The sequence below is a fragment of the Ictidomys tridecemlineatus genome, chromosome 6, assembly GCF_052094955.1.
Source record: "Ictidomys tridecemlineatus isolate mIctTri1 chromosome 6, mIctTri1.hap1, whole genome shotgun sequence".
Taxonomy (NCBI): Eukaryota; Metazoa; Chordata; class Mammalia; order Rodentia; family Sciuridae; genus Ictidomys; species Ictidomys tridecemlineatus.
The window spans coordinates 154,411,947-154,433,898 of NC_135482.1; the positions used below are offsets into that span (position 1 = coordinate 154,411,947).

Genomic DNA, 21,952 nt, shown 5'->3' on the forward strand with positions numbered 1-21,952 from the left:
TTGATCCCCAACACATACTAAACAACAACAACAACAACAACAACAACAATGTAGATCACATGTTATATGTTTTTAACCACAATTTTTTTTTAAAAAAGAAGTAGACAAGATCTTTGTCTCACTTATTACTTTTTGTCTAATATTTAATTAACCATAAAATCTCAGTGGCATATGACAAATAAATCCTTACTTTTTGCTTACACATCTGCAGACTAGCTGGGGGTTCTGCTGATCTAGGCAAGACTTGGCTACAAGCTGGGGTTTGATTTCAGGACAGGTCTATATATCATTCAATTTTCTGAGATCTAAGAATTTTTTTCTCATGTTAATGGCAGAAGCTCAAAAGGACAAGCCCAACAGCTCATGACATACCTGCTAACACCCGTCTGGCCTCAGCAAGTCATGCAGTGAAGCTCAAAGACTTAGGTTGGAAATAAGCTCTTCTGAGGAATGTTAGAGATGATAAGTTATATACCAGTCATCTTTGCAATGCTCCTGTGAAACAGAGGTCACACTTGATTCTAATCATGAATAAGCAATCAGACAAATCCCAAATAAACAATATTCTTCAAGTTAACTGGCCCAGATTCTTGAGAAAAGACTTTGACATAGAAAACAAAGAAAAGCTATGAGAAATTTTGTAAATTAAAGAACACTAAATGCACAACCTGAAATTTGATTAGATCCTAGAACTTTTAAAGATGGCTATTAATGACAATTTTAGAGAGCTAGGGAAGTTGGAAAATTGGCTATATATTAAGTAATAGCATATGATTCTTACTAATGGTGATTAATAACGAAGTATCTTTATTCTTAGGAGATCAGTGCTAAATATTTATGAGTGAAACACATTAATGTCTGTAATTTATTTTCAAGTAGTTCATAAAAATAAATGTAGTTCTATATAGATGGAAAAGTAAACAAAAGTATGGTAAAAAATTGATTAATGTTAACAATTGCTTGGTGCAGGCAAAAGACGTGAATAGTTATTATACTATTCTTTCTTTCTTTCTTGCAGTATCCTAAAATTTTAACATTAAAAGAAAAATAATGAAAGGATTGAATTAAGTACCTGGAGAATTCAGGACAATTTTAAATCACATTGAGGAAAACCTGGGGGTGTTCCACTCATTAAGCAGGCTAGGGGGGCTATAGGGATTATGTTTTCAGAGATTGCTTAGTGAACTGTTTTAGTTAGTCCCACACTCGTTGTAAGGTTTGCCATAAACCTAAAAACACTGAGGCTTGACGCAGAGCTTGGCCAATTAAAGCAGTTATTTTGATTTGGTGAAGTAATTAATAATGAGAGAGATAAGTAAAGATTAGGGAAATATTCGCAGTTAGATACTAAGAACCCCACTAAGGGATGAAAATAACTTCTAGGTCAAAAGAAGGCAGGGCTGCCAGAGGCACGGTGTTCCCCCACCAACTGGTAATTTTGACACCACATATGCTCTAAAGAGCCCACTTATATGGTCATTAATCACCCCACACTACACTTTCTGGAAATAAAATATGCTCTGAATTCTGCTAGTTACTTCTCAGAACAAATGCATCCTTGAGCCAACTTGGAGTTCTTCACCAGGTCCCCAAGATCCACAGCTCATGTTTCTTGTAAATAAGTTTGATAAGGCTCATTAAGAATTTGATCCTTTTCTAGCATCAGATTCTCACTCTGCTTCTGATCCCAAAAGAATTCCTCTTGTGGCCCTGGGTCCCTGCTCAGGGAGGAGCAGGTGCAAAACAAGAGAGAACAAGAACAAATTTGAACTTGGCTGTTATTATGCATATCCCTGGAGTGACTATTTTCTAATCTACATACAATAAATTCAGCAAGCATTTTCTGTTCTGCATCCTCTTTGGGGACCAGCAGTCCATCCTGATGAGGAGTCTGCTCATTAATAGGAAGAAAAGTCTAAAGATTTTTGTATTGTTTAATTCCCATTTTTCTACAAAACAGAGAAAGCTGGTTTTCTAAATAAGGCAGAAAATAAAGTTTATCTCAAAGACTCACCATATTTTTATTTATTGAAGTTCTAGTAGCAATATTGCTTTAGTCATTCTTTAGCACTTATTTAACATAGTTTTTGATTCCAGAGGCAACTGCATTGTACAACCAATCTCTGAGAAATATTCATGTGGTCAGAGATGGCTTTATCTATAAGGTGAAGTTGGGAGACTTCTGGGGTTTTTTGTTCCTTTATCCTACCATTGCCTTATTAATTCATCCCTTTATTGTACATCTTTTCCATTTCAATTCTTTTATGAGCTTCTAGTTGCCTCCTAAAGTAATTCCTAAAACCATAACTTTCAAAAGTAAATCAAGATTTTGCTCTCAGAGGAGAGCACAATCAACAAAATCCCTAATTTCCCACCCACACCCACATTCTTACACATCTACACCTCTCTCTCTCTCTCTCTCTCTCTCTCTCTCTCTCTCTCTCTCTCTCACACACACACACACACACACACACACACACACACACACACACACTCCGAGGCACTCTGTCACTCTACACAGACTTTCTAGGGCCAAACATATTTTTTCAGACCAGTCCCAACCTTGACCCCAAATTTCAAGTTTTCAGGGCCTTCACCACTATCTGTGGTCCAGGGAAACAGGACTAGGCAATTTTACCTGTAATGGGAAGTATACTTATCCTGGCATTATTTAACTTCTGCTGAGAAAGGCTCCCAAGCCTCCTATGCAAGACCCAAGTGTCACTCCATCCATACCTTAGATAAAAATCTTTGTATATGTTTGCTTTTGGGACAAAATAAGCCTTACTTCCCAAGACCAAGAATAGACAAACTAAATCTAGGTGGACTTACAAAAATCCTGGAAATACAGACAGTCTTGCCTCTAAATATGCTACCTTCAACGGCCCTCTAGTGCCCCATCAAAGGGGAAACTATAGCCAGAGGAGACCCTGGGCAAGGGAATTGAGCATAAAACAACCCGAAGAAAGCTATATTTGGACTTATTTGTTCTTAAATTACAGAGGAGAAAGGCCCAAGGGGCTTCTATTCACAAAATTATTGGATAGTAGAGTTCAAGATAGAATTTAAAGTTCATAGTCCTGCTCCATCATTCCATGCTGCCTTCTCCTTCTACTTCTTCTGACTTTATTGTCCATTTTAAGTATACAGTTTTATATGACAAAATCTGAAAAGAAACCTAGCATCCATCAATATGCAAGAGTTTGACCTGCCCACATCAATATTTTTATTCCTCTATAATTGCTTTTTAAATGATGAAAACTGCCTTAAACATCTATAAATAAAAGGCTTTATTTGCTCTCTTCTGATTTCTATAATAAACTATTGTCGTCTACCTCTAAATCAAACATTGCCCAGCTTCTTCAGAACAAGTACTGATATATTGTTCCTCCTTAGTCAATACTATCAACATGGTTGGTCACATGAAAAAATACTTTTCTTAGAGCTTCAACTTTAGGAGGATCTGAGATTTCATGAGACTGAACTTCCTTATTATAACACTATTACTATTTTTTCTTAATAAGCATAATAAAAAAGGAACCTGGGTATGTGTGAGATATATATATATATATATATATATATATATATTTTCACTATAAGTCCATAACATACACACTATACAAAAACATATTTGATAAGCTCTATGGATAAAAATATGCATCTTAAAGACAAAGAGGATATTATATAATGGCTGTCTTACAAGTTCAGCAGTCAGAGAACCACAAAAAAATTAACATTGGATTAAAATATTAAGAGTTTTAAATCTTACTAATTTCTATATAGTAACACATATTTGTAAGTTATCTATGTATATAAAAACTGTCCTTAATATAAAAATGTACTATAATTCATAAAATTGCTGCATAATTTCAGCCCAATTAGAAAAATAGTATTTTGAGACTCTGAGCTTCCTGGTTAAAAACTGTAGGTGTTAAAGTCATAAGCTGTATTGAAAATCCTAAAAAGTAACTGTATGTGTGAAAGAGGGCAAAGGGCTGTTTCCAAAACAAAAGAGACCTTCAGAAAAATAACTCTCCAAAACTATATGAAAAGTATTCCAGGCTCACACACAGACAATGCAATGCTGATTTGGAAAATATAAGTGTAAGCACGGACAATGACAGATTAAAACTCATTAAAATTAAATCAGCTCATTGTGTATCCTTAGCTAAAAGGAAAATGATTCTTTTGTAAAAACATGTATGCTCCTTCTTTCCCCTTTATATGCAATAATCCAGCCAGACATTTCTCAGGTATTTTAATATTTATTCCTCTTCCTACAGTGTTGTATTCTACAGGAAAAAAAAAAAAAAAGCGCAAGGCATCCAGCCATCCAGGACATATGAGAAACTTTTTAGAAGAAACTTTATTTGACCATCAGCCACTGGGCTGAAACAAAAAGCAGACAATACTGTCATCATGGTCTCTTTGGGGGTTTTATGTGGAATTCTAATTAACCAACCCTCATTTTCTTTTCAGATATCGAAAAAACCCAATCTGACTAAAGTTCCTAAGGAATTTGGAAAGAAAATATGAATTTATATGTGGCATACATTAGAGGGGGCTCCCTGCAGATTCTTCAGGAAGACTATTCGAGCATTGCTTAAAAACATTTCTTTAAGTCTTGAAATTGAAATGCCACTCACCAGAAATCGAGCCCTCTAGAATATATCGACTTACAAAACAGAAACTGTGCATTTCTTTGTCTTGTGGGTTGATGAGAACAAAGTCTGGATGATAAATTCTTGAAGCACAAATCCCCTTTGTAAGTCCATATTTAATGGCCAACCCCTCTTGGATTCTGAAGCTGAATGAAGGACATGATAAGGTTAATTTGTTCGTTGCTCTATCCCAAGAATTAGTACAGTGGCTAGCACATAGAAGGTAATCAACAAATATTTTAAGTTTTTTCTACTAACTTCTTTCTAGACACAGAAAGAATCTGAGAAATCTGCTTCAAGATCAGCAAACCTCGGGCTGGGGTTGTGGATCAGTGATAGAGTGCTTGCCTCACATGTGTGAGACACTAGACACTGGGTTCAATCCTCAGCACCACATAAAAATAAATAAATAAGAAATTGTGTCCATCTACAACTAAAAACTGAATTATTTTTAAAAAGGATTAGCAAACCTCAACAGAGGACTAGGAGGCTTTTAACAGAGGAGCAGGAAGAGAATTCAGAGCAGTAAACTCTCACCTCTGTTCCTGCTCATTAGACTTTACCTCCTACTTTTTGCAAGGAAAACTCACAATAATAACAGTAGTAACAGTGGCATGAGAGGGTGCACAGATAAGTTTACCAGGTTTCCTTTGATTCTTAATGAAACATCACATTTGTCTGTTTTGGTCCAGAAGTCAATAATCTGCTGGGAAATCAGTGAATCACTTACTTATGTATTTTTGAAAGATTCTTAAGTCATCAATCAACACAGTGTTGAACATCAGAATTCAGTGTTTGTTGTTAAATTGTCTGTCATGCTCACATTTTAAACAGCACAAAGTCTGCTTAGAAATTTGAAACTGGTACAGATGTGCATACACATGATGAGAATCATGCAATGTAAAACCCAACTTAGCCTATATAATGTTTTGGTTTCATGCACCTGCTCATTTGGAAAACATCTGTGGCATGTTTGACAACCAACACGGGTGAAATACAGAAGCCTTATAGACTCCCAGACAGGCTGGTGTCTGTTCCTGCCTGCAATTATTCTGAGACACTATTTTGATGTTAACATGCTTTCTCTTGCTTTGGTAATTATTCCACTAGGCTTCATAAAGCCTGTTTTCACTTGGGACACAATTACCATAGGTAATTACGTGTAGGCAAATATCCGCCCTTCCATTGGGTAGTCACAGCATCGTCCATGTTCCAAAACACAAAATTCCCTTTTCAGGGATACACTTGACATGTCATCACTGAAGTAATTAGCATGCTGGGCTTTTTTTTTTTTTCCATACACAAAAGCATCAAATTTCCATCAGAGATTTTTTTGTTCTTGTGAAACTCTCCACCATAACAACATGGGAATTACAATAGAAGGTAATTGGAACATAGTGTGCCATAGGAACCTGTTGAAACATGGAGCTCCTTCTCTCGGCAACATTAGCAAGGGAGACAGGTGCAAGTATTTCCAAGCTCTGTGTCTTTCTGTTCACACTGTAACTAAACAATTTCAAGTGCATGAGCCTGAGCTAGTCACAATGGAATGATGGTACAAGCACACTGAAACAAGGAGCATTCTGCGTAATTCAAAGCAATTCAAAGCACAATACAGAATACAGAGGTTTTCAGTGCTCACTTATCTGCACTGATAGCAGCAGCAACAGCCATATCTCCTTTATGTATTTGTTTGTGTCTTTATCCAAAAGCTGTGACTGTACCTTAAAAAATACAAATAATAAAATAGGACTTTTTAAAAAGCAGAACTCAGCAGTTCCCTCAGAACTCCAGCAAAAAAAAAAAAAAAAAAAGAAAGAAAGAAAGAAAGAAAGAAAGAAAAGAAAAGAAAATGAAGTCAGAGGTGAAATTACACAAAATGCATGCTAGGAAATCCAGATGTGACACTGAACTTGATAAAAACATAAAGAAAAACATGACCAAATTCAAGATATCCTTGTTCAGGAGCAGCACAAAAATTTCTGGTATGCCAGATGACAATTCCCAAATTAATTCTATTTTTGTTTAGAAAGGTGCCTTGTGGTTTATATTTTCCACTGGATTTACTTTCCTACATAGTCTTGATTTTTCGTTACAATATAAATAGTTTTATCTATGAACATACATCTCCTAGATGATTGTTATTCAAATTTTGGATCATCTAATAGCAGGTTAAAAATATCAATAATTTTTGGTCATAACTAATAACATTTTTAAAAAATGATTAAGGGCTGGGGTTGTGGCTCAGTGGCAGAGACTCTTGCATAGCGCGTGCAGAGCACCGGGTTCAATTCTCAGCCCCACATTTGAATAAATAAAATAAAGGTCCATTTACAACTGAAAAAAAATTTTAAAACAGAAATGATAAGAATGTATCACACATAGGATAATTAGTTTCATTACATTTTTAAATTACTTGTATATATATATTATATATATTTCTACATATAATGTGAAAGTTAAAATACATTTCTTATCTTAGATTATCGTCAAACATTTTTGAAAGGCCCTGAGCTATCCTGATGAAGTCTCTGCTTGCTTATATTGGTCAGCCACTGGAAAGCAGACATGGAAAAACCCACTAGACAGAGCTGAGACAGTGGTCCCTGCATCTGTGCTTTGCTGAGTGAGGACAACAGGTGTCAGTAGCTCAGGCAGATTCTCTGGAGGATTCTGAGATTTCATAGTTGCAGCAAATCCCAAAAGACAATGATCTTCAACTGCTCTCTTGCTATTAGTTTTGATGATGAATTTTAATTGGTAGTATTAAGAAGAGAAGACAATAGATATTCCAGTTATCTTTAAATAACAATTCAAATGATAATACTGACACTGCTTCAGGACCCAGCGTGGGAACCTGGAGCTGTATGACCTCTCCATCCCAAACCTCCCAGGCAGAATTAATGGTTCCTCCATGATATCCTACATGCCTTGGATGGAGCCTTGATGGCATCTTCATATGCACAGCCATCTCTCTCATTGGACTGAGAACCTTCAAAAATACAGATTGTGCTTTTCTAGGAGCAATTGCACTGCGATTTTCTAAAGCAATCAAAATGTGTTCTTAAAATGATGAACACTAGACATTCCAAGATTCTACAAGATTTTAAGAATTAAGAGAGAGAAGAGGCTTTCCTGATAACTTCATCTAATCTGATTTTTTAGATTAGTCATTTAAACTGATCAAGGATATCAAATCAGCTTTAATTCATATGCTGACACTTAGGGACTGGCAGTAGCTCTCTGAGGCACCACATGAGATATGCCAAAGCTGTCTCTGGGCTGAATGGGCAGAAGTGAACACCACAATTAATGAAGGGTGTACAAAAGGAGATGACAATGGCCACATGTCTGCCATCTTTGAATAACTAATCAGAGGACCAGAATACCCATCTGCACTGGGTAATGAAAATTGATTTTGTTTACAGTAGCACTTCCATTGTCTAGCTTCCTCCTTAGAAATAGTTATGTGTAAGAATTTTAGGAATGAGCAAGGTAATGGTCATGTTCCTGTTTCACTCGTTTCCTTGTTGATACTAACAAATTGGGCAGCCATTAGTTCCCAAGTGGGAGAGATGGCAATGGAATTTATTAACAGAGTCACTTCTTCCCAGGATAGTGCAGAGAAAGAATAGCCACATAAAAGTGTCGTTCCTAAAACAGGTACTTCATAATTACTACTTAACAGCAATTTAAAGGAAAGAAAAATGAAGTGAACAGCTGTGGTAATTATAGTCAACTTGTCAAAACTTTTCAGTGTTTGTTAATTTTTGATAGGCAGTCATTCCTTTATTTCCTCCAGGACCCGAAGGGTTGGAATAGGGTAAGCAGTTGTCTTAAAGGCTACACGAGATATACATTTCAAAGAGGGTCTTTTGTTTTGCTTCATCTTTCTTAGATCCATGTTTATATCCACGATTGCTGTGAAGTAGAAAGCAATGCACTCTAGAGGAAATTGTTTGCAAACCAAAGAGAGAATTCAAAATTACAGGTCAGAGCCATTTGCTTGCAGTTATAATAAAAATTCATGGTTAGATTTCAGAGCACTGCTTGATCATGAAAGCATTGTTTGTGGTGCCTTACCTGAAAAATTAGATAATGGGCTCTTAAATCTCACATCTCCAAGCTGTTCTGAAGACAAGTGAGTCAGTAACATTCAGAAGAGTCCTACGAATGTCCTCTAGGTGGAGAAGCTCCTTGATGGAGAGCAGGCGCCAGTGGAAGATACAGCATCCCACTCTAAACTCAGCCATGTCAAAGAGAGCAGAATCCCAGAGCAGGTGTGCTAAGTAGGAGACACTGCCGAAGCCCACAAGGTGTGCTGCACCCTGATCTGGGCAGAGAGGGGCTGTGTACAAAGCATTTAATGAAACCTAAGGGGATAATATGCAGGGCTCACTCAGGGAGGCATTTAGTCTTGAGAGAGCTCTCCATTGTTCAACTCCCATGTCCTTGGACTGCAGACAATGTGTGGAAAGCAGCACTCAGACATCAAATTGTAACTGAAAAGAGAGACTAAGTGGTTCTGGGAAGGAGATTGTGGAGAAATAAAACATGTGGTTAGAGTTAAAATGAGCGGGAGAGAAAGGGAACGACATGGGAACTATATAAATACACCATAATCAAATGAAAAAAAAAGGAAAAGAAGAAAATGCTAAAAGAAAAACTGACCATGGCACACAAAGACAAAGAACCCAAATTGGCAGGATGGAGGGAAAAAAAATAAAGTACTGAACACAGAAGGAGTTAAGACATGCATCATTTAAAAATTAATAAGAACAGGATGTATGCAAAATAAGTGTCCAAATTAAGTGATAAATGGCAATGACAGAATGAAATGAAAGAAAATATGATAAACTAGGAGGAGGCAAAAATAAAATGCATATGATTAACACTTAAATGATTCATTTAAAGCAGGGGGTCTTCAATTTTCTGTAAATGACCTGATTATGAATATTTTAAACTTTGCAAGCCACAGAGTCTCTGTCACAATACTCATCTTTTGCTCATGTGACCAGAAAGCAACCATAGACAACATGTAAATGAATTAGTATGGCTATGTGCTATGTTCCAATAAAACTTCTTTTATATGTTCCAATATAACTTCTTTTTTTTTTTTTTTTGGTATCAAGGATTGAACTCAAGGTACTTGACCACTGAATCGCATCCCCCAGCCCTATTTTTTGTATTTTATTTTGAGACAGGGTCTCACTGAGTTGCTTAGCACCTCGCCATTGCTGGGGCTGGCTTTGAACTTGAAATCCTCCTGTCTCAGCCTCTGGAGCTCTGGGATTATAGGTGTATGCCACTGCACCTGGCAAAACTTCAGTTATAAAAACTGGTGGTGGCCAGGCACGACAGTGCATGCCTGTAATCCCCCAGCTCCGGAGGCTGAGGCAGGAAAATCATGAGTCAAAGGTCAACCTTAATAACTTAAAGGGCTGGAGATGTGATTCAGTGGTTAAGCGCCCCTAGATTCAATCCACAGTACAAAAAAAAATAGTAGTGGAACAGATTTGGTCTGTGGGCTATAGTTTGACAATTCCTAATACTGAGAACTAAGCATGTATAAATTTGGGAAAAGATTCAGATATAAAATTCAGGGAAATTTCATGGTAATAAATAAAGAAGCAAATTTCCAGGTAAAGAAAAAAATGCTAGACACCACTGATTGATGTGTAAACATTATACAGGTCATCAGAATGACACTGTTTAATACTACAGATACAGAAGTATGTAGAAATCATGGCCACACTTTGGAGTCATAAGACTTGGGTCTAAATCCTGGCTTTGCCACTCACCACCAAGATCTGCCGTCTTCTATGTGAATTACTTCACTCATCAAATAAACACAAATCATACTACTTGCAACCTCAATAAAATGGCACGAGGGGTTAAACATATATAAAATGCTTAGAATAGAACCTAGACACACTAATTGGCTATTAGTATCAAAAGCAAGACACATCTAATTGAAATTATAAAACTTCAAATTAAAGAGGAAAAAAAATACCCATTCAGGTATCTGAGCAGAAATGATACCCAGATGGGAGAATAAGGTTGGCTTCATGCTTTTCCACAGCAATAGTCCATTCCAGAAGACAATAGGAAAATGTCTATAACATACTAAGAATGCATAACCCGAACTGTACAGCAAGTCAAGTGCTGTACCAAGACAAAAGGCTAACATTCTCAAAATACAAAAGAACTTGGAGATGAAGAATTTACAATCCCCTTTCTAAAAAAGTAAAGTAAATAAAAATTTCTAAACTACAGGACAATAAAATCCAACCAACCAAGTGATAAATTAAAAAGTAAACTTAGTAATGGAAAAGTCATGGTAAAAGGACTAGCACCGAGCCACGCTTCCATTTAAATAGAGAACTCATAATGATCAGCAGAGGGAATTATGTTTGCAGAATAAAATGTAACGCTACAACGCTGACAAGGAAAAATAATTTGAAACAAAAATGAGGAGGGACAAGGAAGGAGGAAAAGAGAAAAGAAGATTTCTAATCACAGCATCTTTTCTAGCAGATTTCCTATCCAATTATTTGTGTTGAAATATGTAATTAAAAATTCTTCTGACAATGATCTCATAAAAGTCTTTATGCCATTAGTGGGATGGCATAAGAATTACTGACTCCTATTAATGAAGCAGCATTGATCCCCTAAATATCACCTCAGCTTCTTTTTCTTCTGAAATTTAAATGAGCTTAAATAAAATTTAACTGAGATAAAACTGAAGGAATTTCTAGGCATGGAATCATTGCATTATTTCAATATTAGTTTTCACTTATCTATTTAACCATTTTCAATTTTCTCTGTATCTGTCCAGGAAAAAATGTACAGAAAAATGTTCATGTATTATTTTTAGGTAGAAGAATTTAGGGCAATTTCTTGCTTTTTTACTTTGGACTTAATTGTGGTTTTTGAGAAGCAATGGATGCTATTCCTGCTGCCCCTAAATCCTTTCTTCCTTCTGGCCACACTCAGGGTTAAACCATGTTTCCAAGCCTCTCTTACAGCTATATGTGACCACTTGACAAGTTTTTTTTCAACAGAAGGCAAACAGAAGAAAGGTTCGACTCAACCTGGCATGATCCTTGATGACTATTTTTGTTCCTTCCTGCCTGATGACCAGAGGCAACTTAGGAAGTTTATATTATAGATGGCAGATGGCAGGCCACATGTCTGTGTGGGGGACAGAGCCACTCGACAGCTACAAACACTCACTTTGGTTGTGTTACATGGGAAAAGAATAAAGGTTGAATTATTTATACTATGTTATTATGTTTCCTTATAGAGCATCCTGTTCTTTTAGTAGAACAAATATAAGCATGCTTTAGTTTATGAGAAAAAAATAAATAGTAAGCCAGTATCTAAAAGTAGAATCAAATCAGTCTAAATATATATATATATATATATATATATATATATATATATATATATATATATATATATATATTTAAATCCAGGAGAAACTCCAGAGTGCATAAGTCACAGATTCTGCTTGATTTGGCAATAAAGTAAGAACAAATGCAGTCACCATCATCCTGACTGACAAACTGAAGAGCGGTGTTCACAGGCTGAGAGGGTCAGTAGTAATTAGTACTTAAACCATGCTCTCGTGGATCATCTGCATTAAGTTCACCTTTGAGACAGAGCAGTTTTATTTTAATAATTTTTGGAAAAATCTAATTTTAATATTTTAGATTCTATAAGACAAAATGCATCATCCTCTGAATTCAGAAGGACACTGATGTCATTACCCTACTATCCCACCAAACATTTCACTTCGTTCTAGGGAAGTCTGTTGGATCTAGACCAAGCTGTCTTCTCTAAACACTCTTTCATAGCAATTCGAAAATTAGTTTTGACACAGTACCCTTTTTATATAGATGAACTCCTTTGTCCAGAACACAGTCCAGGAAACATCACAAATATACAGCTCATTGGGGTTTTGACATGTAATAAGAGATTATGAGCCAGGTGCGGTGGCACACACCTGTAATTCCAGTGGCTCAGGAGGCTGAGAGTTCAAAGCCAGCCTCAACAAAGGCAAGGCACTAAGCAACTCTCTGAATAAAATACAAAATAGGGTTGGGAATGTGGCTCAGTGGTTAAGTACCCTTGGATTCAGTCCCCGGTCCCTCCCTATAAAAAGAGAGAGAGAGAGAGAGAGAGAGAGAGAGAGAGAGATTATGAATCTATACTAGTGTAGGGCTATTGAAAGCTACAGCCATCACTTGGTTCACTTGGGTACTCAACCTGGAAGCTAAATATTTATTTTAAAAAATTATCTGAAAGCAGGAAGGGGCATCGAGAGACCATTTGGCCCAGGTTCTTCTGAGTTAGGTATCAAACATTTTTCTTAAACTTTTTAATTACACTGAAAGATGACAGGTTTCCAGATTTTATTTATCACCACTGAGATAAATGGTTTACAAATAATCACTGAGGAGGGGAGCGTGGGAGGTTAAAATAAAAACTCTTGTTTAGTTCTCTTCACACATCTGCCCCTGGAAAATCTTTTTTGAACTCCAAAAATTATTTTTAATTTTATGAAAGAACGAATTGGAATATGAAAGGCATGAGAACACTAAATGTCTGGCTCACATCCTCTCGACAAATAAAAAATCTTTCAACAATGTGTTTACAAGTTAGTAGCCAGACATAAACACTAATTTTTCAGTCCAGAGATATCCAATTTCCATTATAATGCATTTAAATTTCTGCAAACTAGAATGTTTTTAGAAACCATGCCAGTCAAAGATGTCTTAAACAATGTTGCTTGATTCTTTTCCTAAGTTAGCTTAATACCAATTAGCTGTTATTTCTAGTGAGTACTCAGCCCCCTCAAAGATAACCATTCCACTCTCTTTATTCTTGACTATCTTATTAATTTTGACATTTTTCCTTTTATACATTAAGGTAGCAATAGCAGCACTATCAAGATCATCAAGTAGAGAGAGACACTTCCAACTTGAAATCTAATTAATTTTTCATGTTCATTATCTTTTAAAAGTGTTTCTTACAAAAGGACATTATCAGCTCTCTTTTTGTTGTAATTGATGTATTTCTTCCCCAACCTTTTAGGTTTTTTTTCCTAATAGGTGAGGAAAGTCCTTTAATGCTTATACTTACAATGACTTTTTAAAGGATAAGTATTAAATATGTCATTCAAGACGCATAATGAGTTACAAAAATCAGATTCATTAGAATAAGAAACTCATTAGAGAGTAAGTTTAAATAGTTTACAGAAGTACACTGAATTGTTAAGATGAAATGTACTAATGTGCATTACCATTTCTTTTTTAAATAATTTTTTTACTTGTAGTTGGACATAATACCTTTATTTTATTTTTTTATTTTTATTTGGTGCTGAGGATTGAACCCAGCGCCTCGCATGTGCAAGGCAAGCGCTTAACCGCTAAGCCACAACCTCAGCCCCACCAATAAGTTTTTAAAGAAATCATATAAATAAGAAAACTATTTTGGTGAAAAAATAACAAGTCACATATTGAATATTTTTCAACACTGGCTCCCAATTGCATACCATAAACTAGCCTAAAGGAAAAAATAAATATTAGAAGAAAAGGAATGAGTGTGTGTATGAGTCGGTATGTGTGCATATGTGTCTGTTCATTTGTGTTTTAAGGAAGAAAAGGAAAACAATCTGGATAGTTAAAGCTTCTTTATTCACCTAAAGAACTAGCTGTGCATTGAAGATATATGAATAATAAATCTATATTTTGTATAAAATTCTAATCATTTTTAATGCTAGTATTTAACAATTTGAAGTGAGTGAAAGTTACCCTTTGGCACTGGAAAACTATGATATACTTTGTGAGTCTGCCTTCGGAATGTCTGAGACCATGAAGAGAGTCTGCATCCACTCCCAGATGATCTACTCTGATGGACCAGAAAGCCAATAGTCACCAGTAATTCAAGGAGAGTCATCAATTGTCAATTAAAAGAAAATAGAAAGATGCTTTCCTAAATCCAGAGAAAAGTAGAGATAAGCAGCTGAAATGAATTGAACTCCAACCATGGGGTTGCCAGGTCCCTTAAAACTTTGCCTAGGTTTAAAGGAGAAAAGAAAAACAAAGTGGGGTTGGGGGAGCAAACATCAGAAGGCAACTTCTTTCAAACATGAATTCATGAAAGTATTTTTCTCTTTAGAGACATGGATTAATTTGAATCCCAGAGAACTATTAATTCAGATCAATCCAGTTGGCCTAATAAGTCAAAAATGAAGAGACTGTCTCATACAAAGCTACTAAGACTTGCTAGTACTCAACTTTTCACACTCACTCTCTAATTAACTAGCTGTGGTATGCAGGTACTAATCCTTCCTCCTGTGGAATAGGTTGCCTCCAGTTGTCTCCTCAAGATGGAAGCGAACTCTCCCACATTTGAGAATCAACAGAACATATGAGCACACTGAAACCATAGCTTTTGTGTAATGAGGGACATTTTTCTCTGAAAATTTAGCTAGTTCATTAAGTAGGATCGAAACCATATACTCAGCTTCATTAGGCACACGTCTATTCAACTGAGCTATCCAGCCCAAAAAGATATTGAAATGCATGCAGTATGGGCAGAACAATTCCGAGGATTCAAATAAACATATGACTTTGATTTAAAATATTAAAAAGAAGAAAACTGAAGGGAAGAAGAAAACATCTAACAAGAAGAAAAAGTGAACCGGTCAAAAGGAAATTAGAAAATTTGAAATCTTTACCTGAATTAATCCAAGTCTCGTCACAGCAGGAGGACAAGGTTCCACAATGTTCTGCAGAAGGTCCATGGCAAAGCTCCTGATGGATGATCATAGTCCTATGCCCAAGAATTCACACTGAAAATAAAACAGCCACTCAGCAGCCATAAAAACTTTTTAAAGCTGACTTAGAACATAATTTTAAGGCTTTCCGAAATTATAGGGGGTTTTATGCATTTGTCCTACCTCTAGCTACTTATATCTCAATTGTTTTTCTCTATCTTATAAAAAAAAGTAAGCAAATTTTAGAAAAAGAGGCTAAAAGGTGAGCTGTTTTATAGGAATGAATAAGCTAACATTCCCTTGGTCATGACTTCCTGTGCTATACAATTTGAGGAGAGAATAAAATGAGTCTCATCTTCAACAGATGAATCTTCAATTACATTCTGAATAAACCCAATCACGACACCATCATCTTCTCCATTTAGTCTTCAATTAGATATGCAGAGCTTAAATGATCACCTTTCCTTAGGAATATGCATACTCTCTCCCTGTAAGAAATACTATTTCCTGTCTACATTTTGTTGATACTTCCTTCAGGGGAGATCATTTCTGTGTCCTACAAAAGTGGTTCTGCTTGCATGATCATTATCATCATTAAGCATTTATGAAGCACTTTAGACTTATTTACTAGAACTCATGATGATCCTATAAGATAGGTTGATATAATGGACTTCTTATAAATGAGAAAATGGAGGTTAAGTAACTTAGCCAAGGTCACATAGATAATTTGGATAAAAGACTCAAAGTCCCTGACTTCCCGTTTAGTACCTCAATGAAAACTCTTAAGTGGCATAAAAAGTTATCTCTTCAAAACTTTATACTTCCACTGATCCTGGATATAGTAACAAGAGATTTGATTTTGTGTGTGTGTGTGCTAACCCTGTGGCTGACAGCATTGTTTCTGTGGATCTGTGATGACAGGGCCAGTGTCTCCACAGTTCTCTTGGTCTTCCTTCTTGGTCTGAAAATTACAGGCAATCTATCTGTATTCAAGACAGTAAGAAGGGAAGAAAGTATGTTACCAGCCATGTAGAGCCCCATCAGAAAAGCAAAATCTTTTCTAGAAAATCTTCAGCTCAAATCTACTTATAAAACTTTATCAAGAAAGGTTGATAATTTGAACATTTAAGCTTCTATTGTCTGAAGTATAGAGGGTAACAACAAAGGAAATCAAGGCAATTGTGCAAGCCAACTAATGATGTCTGCCACAGTTACTTGAAGAATTTTCTGTTGAATATTCATTTGCTGAGCATTCCTTGGTTACATTATATGCTAGCATTTTTACCAAAACAGCACCATTCAGATCCTAAATATTTGTTTAAAATTTTAGACTGAGATAAAACTAAGTTGAGAAAATTTTATCTCTATACTTAATTTTGTGAGAAGAGGAGAAGAGTACAATGATATCCACGTGTCGATTTTGGTGAATTAAATCCAAGGTCTAGTTTATTGTGTTCCCAGAAGGTATAGCTTGAAAATTGCTATTTTAGTATAAGTGAGTAGACATTTTCCAGCATCCATGCCCTTCCTTTCTTTGTATTAATCCCTCACACATATATCTCCTTCTCCTCCTCTTCTCCTAGATTTCAGTGTTTGATTTGACCCCAAGTTCTTTTGTGTATACCCTCTATACATTTAGCCCAAGGCTATATCACCTATGTACGTGACAATTTTATTGAGATACAATTCATATTCCATACAATACAAGCATTTTAAGTACCTAATTCAATGACTTTTTAGTATTGAATTACTAAAGTAGTGGGCAACTTCAATCATTTGACATTGAATTTATTTGACATTCTGCACAACTTTATCTTTCTGGAACATGGACTTCCTGCTATGAGAGCATTTACCAATTATGAAAAGTTATGAAATAATTTTTCATTTATGTTTGCCTTACATCCTTAAGGAGAGTGACTTCTCTTTTGTATCTATGTGGTGCAACAAACATTTCTTTGGCACTCAATATGTGTCAGTTAAATGATTTACACATATTATCTTAATGCTTGTAACTCATGGAACCAGTAAGAGGTAATTCAAATTCAGAGAGGTTAAGCAACTCACTCAAAGACACACATGGTAAGGTGATAAACACAGATGTAAATCCATGCAATCACTTTTAATCACTATGTTTTTAATTATTCTGCAATGGAACAAAAGAAGGAGGGGAAAAAGTAAAAAGGAAGGAAAAAATGAAGACTTAGAGGAATGTAAGGAGGCAAACAGGTAAGTAGGGAGGCAGCACAGATGTGTATTTACCATAAGACTAATAAAACTTATGCTTCAGGGCTCCTCAATTGCTTAGGTCTTCCCAAGACCTTAAGAGGACACAAGTTCAAACAATCTATTATATTTTTCAAAATGACTACAAAAGAAGAATATAAAATTCCTAACCCATAAGATGATCACTGTTTGAAGAGATGGAAATTCTTATTACTCTGATTAGATTGTTATGCATCGTACATATGTATCACATGATCATAATGTACTCTGAAAAGATGAATGAATAACACGTCACCAAGAAAAGAAGCTCTCTAGCAATGATTTGTAATTATGAGAAAATTTCAGAAGCTATTGTAACTGCAATCAGCTAAGACCTGTCTCTCTTCACTCTGACTGCCTTCTCTTACATGTGTCCTCGTGGGGAGTAGCATTGTGGTGGCTGTTGGTAATTTCACATCCACCCAAGATTAAGTCAAGTTTAGGATTTATTTGTTTGGACTTTGCAGAATATATTTAAATAATATGAAATCATTTGCATGTATAGTTGTTATATATACCATCCTCATATAGGAATGACTTTTAGGAAAATTCCTTCTGCCCTTTGTGTCAACTCCCCAGCCTCATTGTAGAAAGGTCTCATATACCAGATAATGTCACCATATGAATGTGGCCTACAGTGCCTGGCTCAATAAAGAATTTTAATAGTGAGTGAGAAAGAGGTTGAAATGTATGGAGGCAGAGCTACTCTTTGAAAAAGTCTTTCAAGCATCAGATACATAAAATTGTAAGCAGAGAGTATGTTTAATACCTAGTCAAAATGTAAGTTCTCTCTTCTCAGGAATATTTTATTGAATGCAGACTATGCCATTACAAAGCATCTTATATATATTTTTTTCTTTTAATGAGAATTGTACCAAATAAAATTTATCAGCATCCCTATGTTTATAGGGAAAAACCTATAACAGTGCTATAAACAGTAAATATTTCTGTGAGTGGATCCAAATGTTTTATGCATTCTACTGTGCCTTATCACGACACTGCTGATAACAAAAAGTATAGCAAAAAGAAATTTTCTAAAGTGTTGATAGATACAAATTTTCATCAATTGTGCAAGGGGAAAGGATGAATTTAGTTTTCCTCTCAACAAATATAGAAAGTTACATGATTTTTTTCCCATAAAGAGGCAGTTAAGGAACATGTAAGCAAAAATGTAAATAAAAATAAATATTACCAAGAAATAAGTTAATAAAGAGATATGTTATTTTTCTAAATCAATGATTGTGATTTTGTCCAATTTTAAAAATTGGAACTCGCTGACATTTCTCTTTTCATTTTAGATAAATATTAACTTAGTATTTATTTATTTATTTTGAATTCTTTTTTTTAAAGAAGTCTCAAATATTGCCTAAGCTTTAGGATTCCTTATAATGTGGTTCTGACCCTGAAAGAGGGAAGAAAAAAAATAACATTGAATCAGTACCTAAACATTTCCTTAAGCCATAAACAACACATTGTGTGACACACTACAGGTGTGGCCAGTGAGAATGTCAATCACAGTGATGAGAAAGGCACCTTTTCCCCAGAATGGTCACTGTGGAAGCCTCTGACGGAAGCCTCCAGTAGAACTCAGGGTTATCCAGATCCTTCATGAAGGAAGCTGGGTAGGAAAGAGTGAGAACAGATTATTTAGCAATTTAACTTTTAAAGATATTCAATATTTGTCAATCTACAACTTTTAGTGCAGAATCAAGCATACCAACCTTAGTGCAGTAATGGAAATGTGCAGAAGAAGCAACAAAATTTTTAAACCAGCTAATGAAGAGTTCAACATTTGCAGCTGAGACGATAGAGACAGATCGTGGATGCTTTCAGCAAGACAAAGTTGTCCCGGTGACTAGAAAAGAAAGCACTCTGTAAAGATAAGAAACAAAAAGATAAATGACAAGAAGGTGAGCAAGGAGTGGTCAAAAAGATTATAAAGGAATGACAGCCTAGCAGCGATGTGGCACAGCTCAGTTAAGCATTGCTTCTATGCACACTTCTTCTATTGGAGGGTTTATGGAGCTAGACAAAAGAATGGCAACGTTGCAGGGTAAATGGCCCGGTTGGACTAAGTTCATTGTCACTCCAGCTGGCACAAGATACAACTAGAAAAGAAGGGAGAAAGAAAAAGAACTGTGCTTTTATCAGAGGATGTTGACTGAGTGGAGAAGAATGTTCATGAAGTGAATTTCCTGGCTCTAGCCCAGGGGCAACCAGTGATTTTCTAGAAGAAGGCAGAACAAAAGGAACCAAGGTATCTTGGAAGGACAGGCCACCTGCCTTTTACTAGATATGCTCAAATAGAAAGAATGATAGTAAACACTGGTACTGCATGCGTGTGTGTCCCGGACCAGGTGTTAGGCTAAGCACTTTAAAAACATGTAATGCCCACAATAATACTTTGAAGTAGGTGTATTATTGCAATTTTATAAGTTGAAAAAATGCAGATCTAGAAAAGGTTTTTTAAAAAATGCTCCTGATCACAGAAATGGCATTGGTGAAATTTTAAGGTAGTCTTTGTGCCTACAGAATTCAGATTCTTTTAAACAAAACCAAATGGTCACCCTGACTTACATAACTTTGTACAATTAAAATAATAATTGCTAAATGAAAAAAATTTCAAACTTTGTCATAGTACCTATTGCTAAAAAAAAAAAAATCCTTAACTCCTACATTAGAAGCAAATAACCTTTATTTATGGTTTTGCTCACTTAAAGCTGCAGATAAGATGGCATTCCCACTCTCCATTTTCCTGTCTTTTAATTCACCCACGGACATCTGTGTCTACAGGGAAGGCATTTCACCGCCTCACTTCCTCAAGCAGAAAACATTGTAACAGTCTATTTTGAATCTCTCTTCTTTCCTATTTCTTATTAGAAAGAAACATCCAGTCTTGATGCCAATCTCCTAGTAAGTGCTCCAGCCAAAACTAGACTCAGATTCGTGGCCCTGTTTTGTATCCCACCACAGAGGGCAAGGACCTCAGGTTTCATTGATGAATACCCAATGGCTTTTAGCATTCCATAGAATCTATGTGTACGGAGTGTTCATTGAAGACAGCTGTTCTGCATGCAGACTGGAGATAACTGTGCTGTGGTTTAAATCTCTGTATCTTGCCGGTTTAGTGCATTTATACACTTATAAAAAAATAGCTAAGGCACTAATTTCCATTAAGAACTAATAGCCCACAAAATTTCTTGTTTTAGCTTGAAACTGTGTTTGAGTTAGAAGCTATTAGATTTCTCTTCACTCCTCTATATCTTAAAATATCCAAAATTGAAATTATATTGTTTTTACCATACAATGTGTAGATTATTTCATTGAAACTGTGTTTGGGTCAGAAGACATTAGAGTCCTGTTTACCCTTCTGTAACTAAAAACACCCAAAGTTGGTATTAAATCATTTTTAGCATTCAATATATAGATTCTTATATTTACAAGCAGAAAACATTAACAAGTTTTAATTTTTAAAGAAATCTACCAACTCTGGCCATATTATAAACCCTCAAAGCAGAGAGTTCTCCAATGTTCTGGTGAGTTCTGACTTGATATTAAGGTCATTTCAAATGTATTTAAAACCTTGCTGAAAGGCAAGCCCTAACCCAGGTCTGACAGATAGCCATCCTAGGAACTAATGTTATTTTAAACACTAATAGCCTGTGGCTCATGTTCAGGGTATGAAATACAAGGTTACACATCAGGACCAATGCAGAGAATTCATGTTCTGAGTGAAGGGCAGTGGCCCCTTGGCTGCTTTAGCAATCTGTGAGAAAGTGACTAGAACCATTTTGGGTGCTTGGATTTGGAATCATATATATCAAATATTGACCTTGAGCTTCAGTATACCACTTAATCTCTGTGGATTTCAGTTCCTTGTCTGTCAAATGGGGGTACATGATGCCTGCTTGCATTGTTAGTTGAAAACTAAACACACTGTGTATAAAGCATAATGGCTCATGCCATAATTCATCTCCTTTTAAATATCTTTTGGGCACTTCAAACCTAACACATCCCAAAAGTGAATGTATCAACTCGTCTTCCTCTACTACCACCCTTTCCCTATTCCAGTAACTCATATCCAAATCACAGGAACCATTACTAACTCCCCCTTATCACTGAGTTTTTATATCTAATTGGACCTCAAAATGCTGTCAAACTGTCTCCCTAATATGTCTAGTCTCTGTCCCCTCTTCTCCTAGTTTGGGTCTTGCTATAGTTTGGAAATGGTTGGAGTGTGTTT

The 21,952-nt window shown here is 35.8% G+C and overlaps 1 long non-coding RNA gene across 2 annotated transcripts in view; it reads left to right on the forward strand.

Moving 5' to 3' along the window:
- Positions 1-21,952, forward strand: part of LOC144378415 (uncharacterized) — a 124,073-nt gene that overhangs the window by 52,850 nt on the left and 49,271 nt on the right. The gene's annotated exons all lie outside the window — the stretch shown is intronic.